The sequence below is a fragment of the Motacilla alba genome, chromosome 2 (assembly GCF_015832195.1).
Source record: "Motacilla alba alba isolate MOTALB_02 chromosome 2, Motacilla_alba_V1.0_pri, whole genome shotgun sequence".
NCBI classification, from domain to species: Eukaryota; Metazoa; Chordata; class Aves; order Passeriformes; family Motacillidae; genus Motacilla; species Motacilla alba.
Genome location: NC_052017.1, coordinates 104479575 through 104496959, shown reverse-complemented (window position 1 = coordinate 104496959; position 17385 = coordinate 104479575). Strand labels below are relative to the sequence as shown.

Genomic DNA, 17385 nt, shown 5'->3' with positions numbered 1-17385 from the left:
GTAAGTTCATTAAAATTCTGCCAACGTTTTATTGCAATTGCCCTAGTTTTGAAATCCCCTGACTGACAGATCTTCCAGCAACACTCACCAGCACTACCCAAAACCAGCATTGTTCCAGCCTTACAAACAAGCCCGTTGCAGCTCAGTGACTGTCAAGATTCAGACGCTCATTAGCTGCAGCAAAACGTCAGGATCTCCAGACGTGAGATTTTCAGTGCAGGCCATGCCACCACCAAGAGCAAAAGGCAAGACTGCAAATATAGATGTTTATCATTTTCAGAGACAAGGCTGGTTTAGAAGAGCAACGACTAGGAACAGTTCATTCCAAAATATGATTCAACTCAGATTTGGGCCAGTCATTTAGAGACTTGCCATCAACAGCTCTTTGATGTACAATATGAACATAAATTCTAAAAGCAGGATTTAGAAAAAAGAGGTTCTATGTATTTTTAGATTGTTACTTCAACCTAATTTTGAGTCACTTAAATTCAACATGGCAATTTAGAGAAGTATCTGAATGATTTGTGCTTGTTCAGTGCATGTTGTTCTCATCATTTAGAACATTTCTTATCTTCAAAAAGTACATTTTGTCCTCTGCCACTCAAACATGTACACCAAACCCTAAGTTACAAAGAAAATCAGATACATTGAATTGAATTATGCTTGTTTTTAATTGAAATTAAATACAGTAAACAACTATATTTTTTCCTTCCCTTTCTCCACCCATATCTTTACACATATCCAAGATAAAGAGTATCGTTTATTCCTTGCCTTCTAACAAGTCAGATACCATTTTTGTGTTTCGAAGATAATATTTCAATTATCTTTTATGTTCCAATATGACACAGATTTAAAGCTGCAACTGTTCTTCGCACCATCACCCATTACTCGGTGTCCAACCAATTAACATCTGTTTCCAAAGGAAACACAGACTAATCACTGACTGTGGTGGATCCACTTGAACACTGTGGGAATTGAGGAAGACCTTTATAGGACAACTTTTAGCCCAGAATATGAACATATAATCTAGTGTTCTGCAAGGCTGGTAACTAGTTTTTTGTTGTTATTTTACGTGAGGCATCTCACATAAGTAGGAGAGCTCTTCTTTTGAAAGTAACTGCTGTGTGGCATGAGAAAGCAGGTGAAGTTAAGAACAGAACACTTGATAATACTGATTTTGGAAAGGACAGCTGAAAAGGATGCTTTTCAGAAAAGTGCTTTTTCATGTAGAAAGAAATTGTGCATTATACTAAGCCCATTTTAGAGCAAATATGATAAGAGAGGTATGACAGTCTTCACTTGTTTTCTTTTGACATCCAGTATGTTTACACTGGAGACATCTGAAGACCAATTCTATAAATCTTGGCAATGGAAGTAGACAATACAGAGTGGTTTTTGTCAGTTATCCACGTGCAGCCTGGTAGCTTGTTTAGAGATTTACTCAACACAGCTTTCAGAAAAAGAGAAAAAAATGGAAACTGCACAGTCGTCATCTGCAGATTTTATTCTTCACTTCCATTGTTTGCATTATGATTTGAAACGAAAAATTTGTAAATCCCATTACAATAAGAAAGAAAAGAGCAAAGTTATAATCTCGAGAAGCAGATAAATAATGTAAGAGAATAGTATAAAGATGTGCTCTTACATAGTGAAGGTTAAAATTGTTACAAGTTCTCTGGAATAGTTGCATTTTACATCAATGGTTTCATATAGTTCTTTAATGAAAAATCAGTTTATATAGATTTAATTGTAAACCTAATTGCAGTAGTAGCTATCAAAGTGACTTGTGAAACTCCATGCTTTTTTCTAACCAACACAGCCTCATTTTTGCTAGCATATTATCTAATTATCTGATATTGGACTCTCTGGAAATGAACAATGCAAACAAGTTTTAACATTACCATTTAAAAAGACGGAAATCTTAGTTGCTGCATAGCTATAACCATTTGCAGTATTCAAAGCCTGTCAAGCCAATGACATTTAAGCCACTCTTACAAACTGCAAAACTGCAACATGCTTCTCAATTGAAGCAAGTTATCCTACTTGGCACAGGGATGTATCAATTTTCTACTCCTGGCAATATAAAAACAAACATATTTTGTAGGATTGTATCTGGCCATGATCTACCTTGCTTACATGTGGTTTTGCCCAGTGATTCATGCAGCAACACACAGAAATAGATTGTATGAACACTGCAGGCACTAAAGAGATGGTTTTTATTTTGATTCAGTCCAGTCCAGCCAGCCAGAAATGGAACAGATTCAGAGAGTCTCTTCTAATACTTCATGTAGCAAAATAAAACACCACCACACCAATACAAATATTTCAGTCACCTGCTAAATATTACATAGAATTTATTTGCATAGAGATGTTCCTGTGAATTAAGTGAAAATAACTGAAAAAGCTTAACAGCAAAGAGACTACTGACATATAAATATCATGTGTGCTTGTTTCAAGAACATGGCAACAAATAGGCAGAATGCGAGCAAAACCTCTACACGGAGTAAGCCTCTGACTCTCCCTACCAAAGAACAGGCAAGAAAGCTAATACAGCATAACAAAAAGTGGGAGACCTAATTAGAGACCCAATCTTAAGAGCAACGTAAAGAACTGACTTCACATCTTCTGCTTCCCTACTACAGCAAATGCTATGTTGCCATGAATTCACACGGGAGTGAAAAGACAGTATCTTCAAAATCAACTTCATGTTTAAATGCTGTTCTTCCTGCTCTGTCTTTTCTGGTGATAAATACTTGGAAATCAATGAGGAAACATCATTTGAAGTGAGCCATTCATCATGTACCGAAAAGGGTAAGTACCCCATAAATTGCAGTGATCCGTTTCCTATTAGAATCACACAACAGAAGGCAACAGCGTTTCCATTAGCAATTTTTATGACCTCTGTAGGTAGAGGATAAGGCTAGGAAATTGCTTATTTTTGAAAGCTATAAAGCAGTTGTTGGGTGGGGAAGGAAGAAAATTTTCAAGAGAATCAGAGTTATTAGTAAATCAAAGGGGAGGGGGGCAGGGGGAGATACAACAAATACTGGCTGCACCAACTGCATGTCCTCAAACTTAGGAAATTCGTGGATTGGCAGTTGTCCTAAGTAATACTAAATATTTTAGTAAAATTTACTGTCATTAGAACCTTATTAAACTGTGTGTAGGCTCAAAAAAATTTGCTATCATTGCCTGCAACTGCTGCCTAATAAACAGCACTTCTCTAAACCTAGAAAATGGATTCACTATTTTTAAATGTTCCTCTAAAGCCAGTGCTACAAAAAGGACAAAATAAAAATTCAGGCTTTGAAACAGAAAACCAAATTTTATTAAATTAAGCACTGTATTTTAAAATTATTTTATTAAATTAGGCACTGTATTTAAGCACTCTCTGTCACTGCTTCCCTTCTCCATCCCATCCTGTGCAACACTCTACACTCTCTGTACCAAAACCAGGCAGGATGAACACACTAGGTAGAAAAAAGAAATAAAAACTGTAGGTTTTGATGTGTCCCTTTACAACTGACAGTATGACTGCCCTCCCAAAATACCAGTCCTGAAAGAAGAACGAAGCTTTACAAATGAATAGGCTTTCCCTACAGTTCAGGGAGTGGAGTTGGGAGCAGGAGAAAAGAAAGGAAGAAACAAATTAGTTGAAAGACTATTTGAAAATAAAGCTAATTGTATTTAACACAGAAATGCTTCTCAGATTCAATATTATATACCAGCAAGAAATTATATTTTTAAGGCAATCTCACCCAAAACCCACAAAACTTCAAAGTCCCTGCACCGAAATATCATCTGGTCTTGTGAAACAAATTGTAGGAAAGCACCTTGTGTGTGCCTCAAAAGTCAAAAAAACCCAGGCAAACAAACAGCCAATGATAATCATTAAATTTAAGGGATGGAAAACCAAATTAAATCAAATAAAATGATCATACCTCTCCTGCGTCCCAAGATTTAGCATGAAAACTACTGGGAAACTCCTCTGACCTGCATTATACACTAAGACAGTTTGAAGGAATATCAAGTCACTTCTGTCTCCGCCTTCTCTCCTTCCACATGCAGAGCACTGAATTAACATTGAATATGTAAACAGAATTCCTCACATCTCAAAAACTGTAAATTTGTATTTATTTACACAAGTTTTTAAGCTTAATTCTACCTGAGCTTCCACCTTACAGAGGGCAGTGTAAGACACTTGATTTGTTTGAGCCAAAATCCCATAGAAATTCAGATTCAAATCCCACACTTGCTCCATCCTGGCTACACTGGAGCCAGAGGTGCAGAACTCCAGTCCACTGAGTGTGCTAGTGCTGGTAAAAATATAGTACTTAGGTATGAGTTTTCCCCTCAGGAATGACTGGCATTACCTCACATGCCACCCACAGATGAGCCCATCCCACACTAATTGTTCAGCTACTTTATGTTGCCAGCAGCCAGGAATAAATGAGTGTTTATTACAGTCATGAAAATGAGAGGCTAGTTAGCCTTCGTAAGTGAGATTGGTTTCACCTACATGAAACCTCACTAATTACTTTTTCTGCTTTCAACATTTCAGACCAGCTTGCACAGACACCTCCTTCTTTTCCTCAATGAAAAGTTAGTAATTCCAATTTTCTGAAACAGCCAAGCGTATAATTGTAATAATTTGTGGCTTTAGCTGTTTTCCAGAGAACTGATTTTACTCTCCTAACAGTGTTCTCAGAACCTTCTTCATAAACCTTTGTAAAATCAGAGCTCAGAATGTGATTTCATCATAAAAGTATCTTCTGTCTGTGCCAGTGTACCTGCCATACTTGGGACAAAACAAGGAAACACAACACATTAGAAACACATTTGTGGCAGGGTCTCCATACAGAGTGAAGCCTAGGCATCTGCAGTAAGTTAGGAAAAAACACTGTGATCAAAGTGCAACTGTGCTTTGATTCAACCTTTCTTATGAAAGGAGTCCCCCACTGTGCTGCCCCACCTGGCAGCTGCCCCAAATTCAGCCACACCGTCAGAAAGAGGTAGGTACATCTTTACAGAGGGTTTTCTGTGAGCTTGCCAATTTTCCTAAAACTACGTATTATGCTGCAATTTCTGCATCTAATCCCTGATCCTCCTTTCTGATACTCTGGGACTCATTCCCAACCATCCTGCTCCACCAGCCTCCTTTTTCAGCATTCCTGTGTTCTGGTGTGGAGTTTGAGCCCAGCCTCTGCCTCAGCCCAGACTCTGGGCTTTGACGCTTACTCTGGCACACCGGCACTTCCCACGTTCCACATCACAGCCGGGCACCCACACCCCTGCCTTGCCCTCAAGATTAATGTGTTTGTAATTCTTTGGTCTCTGACCTTGGGTTTTCCTGACCCTGACTGTGACCTCCTTTCTATACCAGCCGCAGCCTGACCCAACTACTAAGCCAAACCCACCAACGTCCTGGCTCCAGCAGTGTGTGATCAGACTGCTGTGAGTATCTGTGGGGATAATTAATCCCCAAACAGGGGAGGAGATGGGCAACCATTAGTTGATGGTCTGTTTTCATGCAGACAAGCACAAGTCAAGCAGCACTGCCAGTATTCCCACAGATCAGCGAGAACACTCTGGTGCTCACTTCTCCCATGTCTGCTTGTCTGCTGGGAGCAGCAAAGCTCTTTGGAGTTCCTCTCCTTCAGTCAGGTGCTTCATGTGGAACACCAGTAATAAGGCAAGAGCCTGTCATTGAAAATATTTATGATATTTACTGACAGTATGTATTCGGGTTGTGTGGAAAGGTTATGGTGGTGGAAGGGTACAAGGATGACTTCCGTGAGACGCTGCTAGAAGGTTCCTGTGTCCAACGGAGCCAATGCCAGTGGAGTCCAAGACGGACATGCTGCAGAAGAAGGCAAAGCCCATCAGTGACCATGGCAGTGCCTCTGGCATAAAAGAGCAAAGAAGGGGGGAAAAGTTGATGTGCTACTGCAACTGCAGTTGGAAAGAAGGGTGAGAATATGTGAAAAAACTCTGCAGATGCCAAAGTCACAGAAGAAGGGGAGGGAGGAGGTGCTCCAGGCTTAGGAGGCGAGAACCCCCTGCAGCCCATGAGGCAGGATGTGCTCCTGCAGCCAACAGAGGTCCATGGTAGAGCAGAGATCCATCTGGAGCCCATGGAGGGCCCAAAACCCTGCTCAAAGGACCCCTTGGAAAACCCACACTGGAGCAGGCTCATGGCAGGACCTGTGGGCCCATGGAGAGAGAAGCCCAGGCTGGAGCAGATTTCCTGGAGGACCTGTGATCCCATAAAGGACACACGCTGGAGAAGTCTGTTCCTGAAGGACTGTACCCTGTGAAAAGGAGACCCTCTTCTGAAGAAGGGGAAGAGTGTGAGAAGTCCTCCCCTGAGGAGGAAGAAATGGCAGAGACAACATGTGATGAACTGATAGTGCTGCTGCAGGGGAGCAGGAAGAGAAATATCACAGAATATCACTTCTGAGTGGGAGGGGACCCATAATGTTGAGCCCAGGAACAGAGTTGGAGCGGGGGAAAAGTGTTTAAAAAATTTGGTTTACTTCTTGTTACCCTACCCTGACTTCATCAGTAATAAATTAAAACTAATTTCCCCAAGTCAGGTCTATTTTAATGGTAATGGGTGAGTGATCTCTTCTTGTCCTTATCTCCACCCACAAGCCTTCTGCTGTATTTTCTCTCCCTCATCCAGCTCAAGAAGGGAGTGATAGAGTAATATTGGCAGGTATCTAGTGTCCAGCCAGGGTCAGCCCAAAACACAGCAGAAAAGTGACAAAAAAATTTGATCCTTTTTTAGGTATTACAATGGATGAATTTCTATGGAAACATGTTATTCTGATATAACCCTACTGTTTCCACTCCCAACTGTTTTTTGTCAAACTCCAGACCAGTCCCTTTCCTTAATCTGAATCCTGTTTACTAGGCCACACTGTGCCAGTTCTTGTCATTCCATAGGGGTTTCATCCCACTCCTGAAGTTTTATCCCAGTTCAACCACTCTCTCCCATCATCCAAAGACTCATTACAAATGACATTGCCTCTTTGTATACAAATTTGTCAGAAACACTTGGTTTCAGTACCCTTTTCCCCCCCTCATCTCAGCAGTTCTCAGGTTCCTTGACAACATATTCTCAGTGTTATTGCCCAGCTTTGCCTTCAACACCCCTTCCCTTTCTGATTCTCACACACTTCCTCCTCATCCAGCCAATCTGATTTCTCTTAACATGTGTTTTCCCTTTAGTATCCAAGCCCCCAGAACCTGTTATCGCCAGTCCAATCCCCTTCTCAATTTGTTCTACATCCTTCACTCCAAGCTCCCCTGTCTTTCTCAGCCTCCTTGTTCACTCCCCCCATGATGATTTCCACTTCCTCACCATCTTCCACCCGCACGTTGCCTAAATCCAACCAGTAAAGTCATACAGCCACACAAACACGCTCAGCAGCCACCCTTCAAAACCTCCTCAGCTTCAGTGTGTTATCTTCATAAGGCTTGTAAGGCTCAGGGGTACAACTAAAGGTTGTACAGCTGCAGGCTGTAACAGAACCATAGGAGAGGTGGAATTTTAGCAGTGCAGCACTAGCAAGTTTCTGAGCATGAATAAACTAGAAGTTTTGGGTCTTAAATAGCTTTGGCTAGTTTCTGAAGGGACAGCAAAGATGTAAACTCAAGATTAAATCTACTCCTGCCAAGCACAAAGTAATTTGACAGCAAGGATAAAAAAAAATAAAAACAAAAACCAATCAAGAACAATGTTTTCACAGTATTTTCCCTTCTGCAAGAAAAGCAATTGCTCCAGCTGAGTGCCTGATGCCAAAAACTGCCAACAGCTGAACTAAGGGGACCGAGTAGTATTCAACAGCTGTTTAACAAGCCAAAGTTTCAGACATATGACTGAAGTCTGGTAAAGCACTAGGATACTAAATTGTGTCACAGAAACCACTTGCAAATCTCAGCAGATTATAAATTTCACCTATAGTTACTTAAAACAATAAAAAAATATAATTTGTCTAAAAGTATTTGCTGTTTCCTGTAATTTGTTTCTAAAAGTGGTTCTTCCTTCACTGCTGGTTTTAACCTTGGCAAGACTTTTAACCTTCATTTTGCCACCACTACCCCCCAGCTCCCAAGGGGATGCAAACAAGAACTTTTAAGCTTACACTCAACTGTTGCTTTGATACATCTGGCTTTAGACCAAGTTTTTAAACTTCAGACAAATTTCATAAGGATTTGCTATTACCAAACACAAAGTCATTGATTGCATAATTTCCAGCCTCTTTTGAGACAAAGATTCTTATCATAAAGCCAAAGTCCTCTTTTTAGTAATTAATCAACAGTTTTGTAAACTGATAAAATTAAGTTCTAGTATCACATCTACCATACTCCTACCATACCTGCATCAGAAGGCCATAAATTCAGGCAAGGTTCAAGCTAACCAGCTGTATATTGATGAGACTTTCCTGTGTAAAGAGAAAAAAGAAAAAAAAAGAAAAAAGATGACCTCCACATTTAATCTTGGCAACCAGGAAAATAAAGTCACAACAGCAAAAATTTCACAGGAAAAAAATTAGGTCATCTAATACCTCTTGTCTTCTCAGGCTATTAAGGAGGATACTTCTTAGTGCTGTGTCCACTCCAACTGTGACTCAACTTCCTGATGTGTGACCTGCCCTTTCTCAAAAACTAGGCTAGTATTTTACTACTCCAGAAATCACTCCATGCAGTAACTGGAAACTATGGTTTTCAAAGTAACAAATAATAGCCTTCATGTCTCCAAATTTTTAATCACTGTAAGGGGTAACTAAACGCACTGCAGTGCAGACTTCCAGCCTCCCACAGAGGAAAGGTCACTGCATTACAGAGGAATTAATTCAGAAACAATTTTAAGCTCATGGACACTCAGTTTTGAACATCTGAACTGGGAAAGAGAAGATACAACCCATGGCCATTTGTCCTACAGCTGCAATTTCCTCCAAACACATTCTGTCTGTTAGAAAACCAAAACTATTCATTCACATATTTTCAGCCATAGGTAAGCAAAGATCTTTATTTAACTTCCATGGCTTAGCTCGTAGATGTCAATATTCAAATTTGTTTGAAAAATCTATCTTTTAAAAGTACACTACAGCCACCACTTATAATCCATAAGTGAAAAACCATCATTTCTTTTCCCTTCCATCTAAGTTTAAACTAGAGGTTAGAAGGAAAAGAAAGTTATCTCAAAACCACAAAATATGTTTTAAGAAGTTGATTTTCTTTTCTCTTTTAAAGATGATCATAATATTGCTAATCAAGCAGCGCCTCACAGAAAAATAAACCTAGTGAACCAGTTGCTCTTGTTTTTCATGGGAATATGAAGGAAAACAATCCAAGGCTAAATTCACTTAAATCGGAACAGAAGCCAGGCAGTTGCTTTAATTCCATCACCCCTCACAAAGCAGGGAAGATAAGTCAATAAACTGACCCTTTAAGAACTGTCTAGCTCAGTAATTGTCATTGGTATCCAGTTGGCATTAAAAAAAAGTAGTCATGATCATGACCTTTGCATTTCTGCAAACATTAGCCATTGTCATGAGGAAGACCCCTTTGGCCTCATAATTCACATGCTGTTAACAACCAGCAAGAACACAGCGTGTGTCAGTTACTAAATAATGTAAGAAAAATAGGATGTCACACATATCCCACCGCTCCTGTGCACAACCATGAGCATTGAACTAACCTGTATTACACTCAAAACTTTAGAAAGATTAACATTAATCTATTTTTTATATTCATGTGATTTTTTTCAACTATATTATTACTGCTTTGTGGTATGATGAAGAATTCTTTGGCTTTTTTGTAATATTTCTAATTATATCGTACTATTTCTGTTTGCCTGGCTTCCAAGAGAAACATGGCTCGTATTACATGCTTTCTGTCAACTACCTCTTAAACCCACAATTCCATGCAAATGAAACAGAGGAACAGAGCTCTGAAAAATATTTCAGCTTCTCAATATTCATGAGGAAACTTAAGCCAGTTAGGCAAGACAGTTGACTGTGTAATGGTAGTACAACAGGAAGCCATTGGAAAGGCTGATCCTAACTACATCCTAAATTGAGAACACATTTTAAATCAGAGTTTATTAATAAAAAAAGAGACAAATCTTTAGGAAACTAGCTTCTTCAGTTCTGGCACCCCTGGAATTGCTTGTTAATACTTAATTTTATTACCTATCAAACCATCATGGTGCAGACAAGACACCTGTATGCTGCTTTCATCTGGCTCACTGCCTGCAGAAAATGCACTATGACCACAGAGCAGACCTGGAACACTTTGTGCAGCCCACTTCACCCAACACAGTGACCCACACTAATCAGAGAAGAACAATGGAGCGGTCAGATCAACCTAAAAGCAGACACACCTACAAGTCAGAGCAGAGGCTGCTTTCCCTATGTCACACAGTGGCCAACACCAGATACTGTCACAAACTCCGTGATGTTCCTGCAGTCATAAGTATCTGAAATATTCTCCCAACCTCCACTGATCTGCAGCTCAGTGCCCATTTAACAGGAACCACGCATTTATCCAGCTGCTTTAGAAAGCAGGGTGTCCGGGACCTGAGAAAGGAGTGTGATAACCCACGTCACACTGGCAATTATCACCTTTTGTTTGCATTCGGCACAGCCCCTGCTAATTTCATTTGATGCTCCACAGTTCTTTTCCTCCAGAAGACACGAACAGCTCTCACCTTCTGCCCCACAGTATTTTATGGACCCCAGCTGTCTGACTTGCAGGGCTGAAGTCTAGTCAATGTAGCTGTCCTTTACATAACAGCAGTTGTTCTACACTTGGATCAACCTTTTTTCCTTCTCTGTATTTTTTCCAATCTTAATATGTGTTATCACAGAAGCAAGAGGAAGGAGACAAATTGCACATGACCATCAAGATGTAGGTATCCTAAAGATAGGATACCTATATGGCAGGAGACCTGTGCATGGCAGAATAATTTTTTTGCTTTGGTTTCATTTTTTCCCCCCACTAATGCCTCCAACATTTGCTTTTCTTTGTCTTTTCCCCCCTACCATTACAGACCATTAAGCTAGCACATTAATGGCATTGTTTCTGGGCAGTAGCCCATGCAGAGCATCTATACAAAACTGACACACATCCATGCACTTTCTAAGATATATACTGAGATATTTCCAAAAGAGAACATTGTATATTCCCTGAACTGCTATTCCAGTACATCACCAGGATAGAAAAACAGTAGGACAACTGGAATTCAGCTCTATCCTTCCTCTTCTGTTGTTACAGTATGATTGATTGTTACAGGGGTTTGCAGCGAGAAGAAAGATATTGCATGTGAAAGAGAGATAATAAACCATAGGTCAACTTAAGCAGACTAGGAATTCTGCACATGGCAGCTGAACAGCCCAAGAACACAAACAAACCTCTTTGTCAACTCATTCTGAAATTTCATACAAACCTGGGCTGCGTTCAACTATAACAAGTGTGTACTAGGTAACAGGTTTCATTAGAGAAATTTCAGTACAAAAGATGATTAAATCATCACTGTGAAAACCAAAAGATAAGGTGGATTTCTCCTCTCTTCTCTCCTGAAGGCTGGCAAGGATCAGTGAAATTAAACACTGCCCAAGGCAATTGTTAAAAGCAGTTTGGCCATTAAAGTCATGTCATCTGGTGACCCAAATGACCTACATTAAACCCAGGCTAAAGGGCAATGTCATCTTTCTTTTCCTACAGATAGCATGACTTTGCATCTTCAGCACAGATGGAAGACAACCCCCTTGGCCTTCTGGTTTCCACAGGCTTCCTTGCTGCAAACCAAAAGTTAGTTGCAACTGATCTATCTTTTAGTACTTGTTTGGACTTAGGAGTACTTTAGTTTTGTGAATCAGAGCTGAAAACCACCAAATTTCCTCCCATAAGGTGTTTCAACCAATACCTATCCAACCAGAGGCTGTAGAACCCCATATATTTAATTAAGAAGAAGATTAATAGACTAATGCAAATATTACAAAAAATGTCAATTTAATTATCACTGGATACATTCTGTTTAGATAGTCTGAATAAATGAGATGTGATAATAATTTTTCTATTATAACACTAAGTGTCAGATGAAGAGGTTACTCAATGAATTATTTACTTTGGTCCTAGTGCATGACCAACAGCATTTCCACACAGATTTGAGAGCTGCCATGTCAAAAAATGGGACATTCTTTAAGAATTTTGTGTGGAAATTCCACAAAGTCAATTTATAGGAAAAAAAAAACAGGATGAAAAAAAGAATAGGTTTGTACTTCTTTTCATCAGTCTCTCTTTTATGCAATAACTGCATTGTTATTGAGGAGAACCTCCCCAACTTATTCAGTGTTTCTTATATAGCAAATGGTGTTCAGCTTGAAGAACAGGCTGCTTGAAGAAGATACAAAGTAGTTAAATCTTGCAGCTTTAAAAGGGTTCTTGTTCTCCCACAGAAAACCACTTCATCAAAACCAAAGAATATTCTTACATTTCATTCCATCTCTCTTCAGTGTGGGCTGCAAGATACAATACTTATTTATATTCAAGAATTTACTCTGCCAACAAAAGACACTTTGAAGAGCTTCCAGTGTGCCAGAAATTAAATTTATAGCTTGATCCTGCAATGTCTGTGCCTCTTCAGCAGCCATCATTGTCAGTGGGAATAAACTGGTAGGCTGCCTAATGGCTCAGGAGAAAAAATTTGCATCTGCTGCAGATAATGCCAATTTATAACCCATTTATGGGTTATAAATACTATGCAATTAGTCTAGAAATTGTATGTCTGCTAAAGCATTAAGTTGCTTTTATCCACAAAGAATAAAAGTCATTCCCTTGTTTGAGTCAGGAGCACACTAAACATTCCAGCAGCTAATTCATCTTGTTGGTTTTGCCCACACTTTCAGTCTTCAAAATCTTTTAAGACAACTGCAGAAATGCATGCCACCTGTAAGAATGCAAACAGCTACAACAACTCAGAGTTTAAATTCAATTTGTTTTTAACAGCTGAACCATACAGAAAAATAAACCCCTCCTGTTTTCTCTGGTGCTCAACCACAGTTGGTTCTTACTGAGGTAAATACCCTTTTCCTCACTGAATGGTAATAATTTACTGTTGAAAGATCTAGGGGTAAGTAAGAAGTAAATTCTTCTGGCTGCTATTTAAAAACAAGGGCATTCACACATCTTCCATTAAAAAACCCCAAAACCAATCAAAACTAAAAAACCAAACAACAAGAAACACAATGCTTAAAAAAAATAAATAAATCAAGGTTGCCAAACTCTGATCTCAAATTCACTGCCAAGACTGGCACTCCTACTTATGAAGAACCCAGTAGAATCTCCTAGAATCTAAACAGTGAGCAGCACGTTGAAGGGAAGAACATGTACCTAATGACTCATTAAAGTTTCATGTAATTTTATTAACATCTTTCAGTTTGTCTGAAATAATAATTTTGAAGAAAAAGAAGCCTATCCAACAGAAACCTCTCTTAGGTTATCACAAAAGATAAGTTTTCAACAGGAATTAAAAGTGGAATCTAAAAAGTTGACCAAAAAGGGATAAAAATTATGCTTAAAATAAAAACTAAAGAGGCAGCACTGATGAAAAAAATGGGTTGAAAAACATGTTTTTGTGCAAGATTTGCTCCTGCCTTTTGGATGGGGGACCGAAAGAAGGAAGGAGCAGGATTGATTTTCATTAGCAAAGTGGAAGACTCCTTTGAGGCCCATACAGATGCTTTTAAATAATATTTGGTCAGATTTGGAATGTCAAAGCATTAACAAAGCACCCTGATATCCTCCCTGCTCCCTAAAGTGGAGGCACCCTCCAAAGTCCTCTAAAACACTCCTCCACACATCAGAGATGGGTGGATGTTCATCTCTGTCCCAGTAGGGAAGGAAGACACTTATTATAGGATGGAAAAACTCTGCCAGAGGGTGCTACAGCCTCCTGCCACATTAGTTTTCAATGATTATCCCCAGTTTGGCAGACAGCAGTATGACTTTTCTATTTTATTTATTTTTTAAAAAACAAGTTGTTGTGGACCCTTCTGCATTCAAGTCTGTCCTTAAAAACCTTACAGTTCAGCGACTTTTTTTTCCCAACTAAGGAATTTACAAGCCCTCCTGGTAAGCTTACAACTGACACATGTTGAATACTGGTAGCTTTGAATCTCAAAAGCTTTGCAAAGCACTAATAATAAATTTGTTTTCCCCTCTTGTTCTACAACTTTCAAAAAACTTCAAGAAGTGCTGAAAGTATAACAACAGGTTTAAAGAAGTTTAAAAAAAACCCCATAAAAACAAAATAAAAAATTTAATAAACAATTGTATTTATATGATGCACTACATAATTTTTTTGAGTTGCACACCTTGTTTCTCCTATGCATTACACATATTTTTAAGTGAGATGGAAGGAAGATGACCTTTCCTTCAGTAGCCTCACAGAAGTATAGCTATTTTCATACATACAGATACATTAATTAATTCAGCTTTTTGTATGTACCAGAAAAATGTAAATCTTGTCATATATAAATGGCTTATTATAAAGCTAAATGTTGACAGCCATTTTGATGTCAAATCACACTTTTGTCCAGGGCAACGTAACAACCACAAGTATAAAACTATTAAGGAAATGACCTAATCAAGTTAAAGGCTTCCCTACAAACACTTTAAAATGATAACCTGTGAGAGCTGCGTGCCAAGCACCTTCTGTCCTTGGTTGCAGGGACTAATTCAGTCTGCATTCGGCTTCACCCCTCTGGCGTCAGCCACCCATCTGTCACCTCCCTTTTTCTGGGGTAATCTGCTCTGTACTTATCTAAACACTAGACTCCTAAGTCTTGTCTACCTCAAGAAAGTTACCTCTTGCTGATATTGGGGGTAGAGATGGTTGAGACCAGGCATATGCCTGGCTGAGCACAAACCACCGTCAGCAGCATCTGCAAAACCATAACAAAATGTTGCTCAACAGGGTCCCTCCACCACCATCACTTATGCTTCCAAAGAAACTATATTTAGCTGCAAATAAGCAGCAATAAAGTTGTTTCATATAACCCACCTTATTAAAAAAGTGATCTAAGGGCATTCTCTGAGTCTTGCCCAGATGAAGCCAGCACGGACACTGGTGGTGATTCACCTCAGCAGCACGGGGATCTCACCCACTGCATGGGTTTGTCCAATAAAGGGCTCTTGAGTAGAAGAGACAAAAGACTTATTTCAAGGACACTCAGGGAGAACAGTACCTGTATTTCCCCTGCCTAGCAGGATTCTTCTCAACTAGAAACATTTTATTTTTGTCAGGCAAACTGGAATCATTATGTACCATATCTCAGCTGTGTAGCACAAATCATCATAATGTAAAGACTTCACTACTTTCACTAATTTTTTTTAAATGGCACAGATGCTAAAGATTTTTGCTGCAGCAATGCACTAATTTGCAAGAAGTCAGCAGGTACTAAATCAATTTAAATATCGTATTTTTGGAGATGCCCTTACAAGCCTGACCATCTCATCTATAATCCACTTTTACAGTGAAGATGTGAACGAGCATATTTCTGCTTGATCTAAATGGACAGAGGAGCATCAATAAAGTGCGTCCAAGTACAAGAGTTCTGCCTTTTTTTTTGTTAGAAAAAAAGTCTTTTTTTTTTCCCCAGCTGCTTAATTTTTCAAGTATGATTTCACAGATGCTGTAGATAACACAGCTTACAAGATTCAGGTCACTGTCTCAGATGTAATGTAAGTAGAGTGACAATACCCTGACACAAACACAAACTTCAGTTTCTTCACAGTTCTGTAGTTAAAGAAGGCACTAAGTCACATTTGGTACTCCTCACATCTGTATTTGGAGTTCCGTAATTAACATGCTTTAAAAGAAAGCATTTTCCTCTGCCTAAAATCCCTGCACTAAACCAGTGTGACATTTTGTGCGTAGCTTCTGAGATGTAGCACTGAAAATTTACACAAGGCAAGGTAATTGATTCATTACATCCATTTCTACTATATTTCTTTTTGTATTTTTTGGTCGCTATTTCAAAAGGCATTGTTTAAATTGCCCTAATCTGCAAACAGCAACAATAAGTGTAGCAAATACTTGACAATGAAGATGTAAAGCCTCTAAAAACCTGTTACCTTAGTAACCATGGGAATGCAGGAGAATAAGAATACACACAGTGTCAGGACATCATTTTGGATTCCACAGGGTTTGGGTTGAAATACAGTCAGCTTTCATTAGCTTTTTGTTTTTCCCAGTAGGTCCTTGGACTTTGAAACAAAACCTGAATGACAGCTATGAGCAATTCCAGCCTCACTCCTCATCAGCCACACCAAACAAAACAGCTCTTCACTGTGAACCCCCCTCCTTTGCACCAACACGACTCGAATCCAACATTATTTATGCTGCTGACCCCTCTGGATATCACTAATAAAATGCATTCCAAAAAGAAGAGTAAAACCAAGACCCACTTTCATGGTACTTAGATAATTCACTTTAAACAAATGTACTGCAAGAAAACAAAAAAAAAAAAAAAAAAGTCAGCACATCCTCCCAGGATATTTCTGTAAACCCACAGTTTATTACAGGCTTTACAGAGTATGTTAATTCAACACCAACACTAAGAAGAATTTAGCTGCTCATTTAAGTAACACTTTATTTCCATTTTACTTGTGAAGGGGGAGAAGAAAATGACGAAGATAAAGAATTGAGATCCATGCCCCTACCCCCACCCATGTCTGTTGGGAAGCTCTTGGTCAAGACTGAACAGAACAAAGATCTCCCAGCTGCTGGCTTTAGCTGGTTTAATTTTAGCTCTGTCCCCTTACTCTTTGCCACTTATCTAGTCACTTAGGAAAGCAATCTAAAAAAACCTCCAGGAAAACCATTGGAAAAACGAGCAGGAAATTCAACCTCATGAGAACAAGTGTGGGGAAGGAATGAACATATCTTTGCTCAGTGATGGGAAAAAAAAATGGAAATATTGGTCTACTTGGTCATCATGTGATGACAAAAATCTTTGCATCAGAAAGCCTGGAGAGTAACAGTAGTTCAGAGACACTGGCCTTGCCTTGCTTTACATTGGTTCACTTCTCTTTCAACTGATAAGGTATTTCTTTTCCATTCACAGAAACTGCCATTCCAGGATAACATAGACACACGTAAGAGTTACATCCTCCACCTATTTACAGTGTTCTGCAGTCCTTTACCCACATATATAAAGCAGTACCAGACAGAGGCAATACTTGTTTAACATGCAATAGTCCAGATTCTCTGGTTTTACACTGCATTATATGAAATGTCTGGATCATGTTAAACATCATTAGTAAACAGCAGAGTTACACTTTCAAAGCATTGATCATAGAGCAAAACAG

The 17385-nt window shown here is 39.1% G+C and overlaps 1 protein-coding gene across 9 annotated transcripts in view; it reads right to left on the bottom strand.

Annotated features, from left to right (window-relative positions):
• The window catches only part of GREB1L (GREB1 like retinoic acid receptor coactivator), a 131433-nt gene that overhangs the window by 96127 nt on the left and 17921 nt on the right, over positions 1 to 17385 (bottom strand). For 7 of the 9 annotated variants that reach the window (XM_038126716.1, XM_038126715.1, XM_038126722.1 and 4 more), the window contains one exon: positions 8385 to 8450. The exons of the other annotated variants lie outside the window; for them this stretch is intronic. The gene's annotated coding sequence lies outside the window, so the exon portion shown is untranslated. The remainder of the gene's footprint in view (positions 1 to 8384; positions 8451 to 17385) is intronic. 9 annotated transcript variants of the gene reach the window in all.